This window comes from Mandrillus leucophaeus, unplaced genomic scaffold (genome assembly GCF_000951045.1).
Source record: "Mandrillus leucophaeus isolate KB7577 unplaced genomic scaffold, Mleu.le_1.0 Scaffold1, whole genome shotgun sequence".
In the NCBI taxonomy this organism is placed as follows: domain Eukaryota; kingdom Metazoa; phylum Chordata; class Mammalia; order Primates; family Cercopithecidae; genus Mandrillus; species Mandrillus leucophaeus.
In genome coordinates this window covers 15,409,680-15,411,903 of record NW_012098097.1, presented here as the reverse complement: position 1 = coordinate 15,411,903, position 2,224 = coordinate 15,409,680, and the positions used below count along the sequence as shown (strand labels likewise).

The following is a 2,224-nucleotide window of genomic DNA, read 5'->3' as shown; positions in this document are numbered from 1 at the left end:
GGACCTCCAACCCTGACCCCCAGGTGCCTGTCTGGCCTGGGACCTCCAACCCTGACCCCCAGATGCCTGGCTGGCCTGGGACCTCCAACCCTGACTCCCAGGTGCCTGGCTGGCCTGGGACCTCCAACCCTGACTCCCAGGCTGCAGAACGAGTGCCTCAATTTGACTGCAGACTCTGCTTAGAGCTCTTGGGGCATCCATTGTCAAAGAGAGAACACAGGCTTCACGCGGTTCTCAGGGGCTTGAGATTTGGACTCTGCCACCCTCTAGCTCTAGCATCAGTCCCCTACCTCCCCCTGCCCCTATTGACCACCTGCTGGCCACCCCAGCTGTTCCTTCACTACCCTCTCCCCTGCCCTGGGCTCTTCCAAGACAGCCCCGGTATTACTTCTTCCAGGGAGTCCACCTGGACTGCCCCAGAGACAGTCAGTTGTCTGCTTTGCCAGGTGCGATGTCCCTGCTGCCACATGCAGTGGGGGGCAGGGAGCTGCAGTTTGGCCCCACCAGGCCTGGCTCAGCCCTGATACCACACTTTTGGCTGAGATGGGGGTGGCTGACCTTAGGGTTCCATGGGCGAGGTTATCTCGGCTGTGTAGCTCCGGGTATAGCTGCTGGGCCCCACTGTTCTCTCTCTCCCATCTGCCTGTCGTGAAGATGGGGCCATGGGTGGCTCACTCCCACCGTGGCTCACTGCTTGGTACACTGCTAGCACCAGGCAGTGCTGGATGAATGGAGGATTTGAACCCAAGACCTGCTGGCAGAGGTTTCCTGTGTGCTTCCCAGGCAGATGTCACCTCTCCAGCCTGGGCGTCACCCGGCTCTCTTGCCCCAGAGTCCCTGTTGGCTGCCTGTGGCCTCTCTGTGCGACCTGCTCCATCAGGCAAGCTCCTGGGGTGGGCAGGAGGTGGCAGCAAGGCCTGGCTCAGGGCTCCAGGAGCCGGGGCAACAGCTGCAGGCCTTCCTCCCTGTTCCGGGCTGGCTTCTGCCCCAAAAAGTCATTGAGATGACAGAAGTCAGGGTCTCCTGAGCCCACAGGGAGTGTCTGGTCCCACCCATCTTTCCTTTCTTACCACAGAGGACCCCCGACCCGGAAACCTGGTCCAGCAGGCCCTCCTTACTCAGGGCCCGGCCAAGATCCTCACCTGCTCCCTGCCCTCGCGGCAGCCTGAGGCATGGTCGGTCCCTGAGCACCTCCCTCCGCACTCACTGGCCCACGGAGGCGCTGCTGACTCAGGGACTCCATCCTCCAAGGACCGTGTTTCCTGGCCGTGGGCACAGCTGTGACCAGGCACTCGGGGCCCACTGGGACAGATGCACACCGACTTCACGCAGCTTCCCGAGATCCCGGTGGCAGAGAGGGGACAAGGAGGGTCCTCCACCCGCTGCAAGCATCCAGCTTCCTCTGGGTCTGCAGCCTCATCAACAGGGCTCCCTCCAGCTAGGGGTGCACTGATCTGTGTTCCCACACCCGGGCCGTGGGCCGGTCCTCGCAGGGTGGCCATTCACATCGGAGGCCCTGCCCAGCATGGTGGTTCGGAGACTGCTCTTGCCCCTGTCCTCTCCAGCGGAACCTACTCTGGTCCCGGACTCTGGCTCAGGCTGGGGGGACCCCACCCCTAAGACCACCCTAACCCCATTCCAGTCACATGACCCTTTCCTGGCCTGAGGCTCAGTGCCCTGAGGGGCTACACAGGGGGCAGTGGGGAGGCCTGGTCCAGAAGCCCCAGCTCTGGGAACGAGAGGCTTCTGCTGAGCCCCTGGAGCCCTGGCCCCCCCAGGAGTACCGTGGGACACAGGACCCTGGAGCCCCGAAAACCTGTACAATAGTCCATATATTTATTCTTAAGCAAGTTATCAATAAAAAATTTGATACTAAAATGCCTTTACATAGTCTGCTGTTCATAAAACCTTTGTGTGTTTTTTTGTCCATTTTGTTTTTAGTGTTTACATTGAAAAAAAAATCCAACCATCCCCTTAGTTTACACATTTACAGGAATCGTGCTTTCGTCACGTTAAGCACGGCAAGAGGGGAGGGGCCACACCAATCGCACGCACACAGAAAGCAAAAAAAGAAAAAAACAAGGGACAAAGCGGAACCCAGCAGAAGCGGGACGAGGATGAGGTGGCCGCGCCCTCCTCAGCCTCCCCTGGAACTCCAGTGGCTCGGCGAACCCCCAGTGTGTTTCTCTTCACTTGACATTGTTCTGATCCCCGAGCCTCGAGC

The 2,224-nt window shown here is 59.8% G+C and overlaps 1 pseudogene across 1 annotated transcript in view; it reads right to left on the bottom strand.

Annotated features, from left to right (window-relative positions):
• LOC105530806 overlaps positions 1 to 1,174 on the bottom strand; it is a 5,440-nt pseudogene extending 4,266 nt beyond the window's left edge. Inside the window, exon 1 of the transcript XR_001004697.1 lies at positions 1,143 to 1,174. The product of XR_001004697.1 is annotated as an uncharacterized LOC105530806 (transcript). The remainder of the gene's footprint in view (positions 1 to 1,142) is intronic.
• Between the last annotated feature and the right edge of the window lie 1,050 nt (positions 1,175 to 2,224).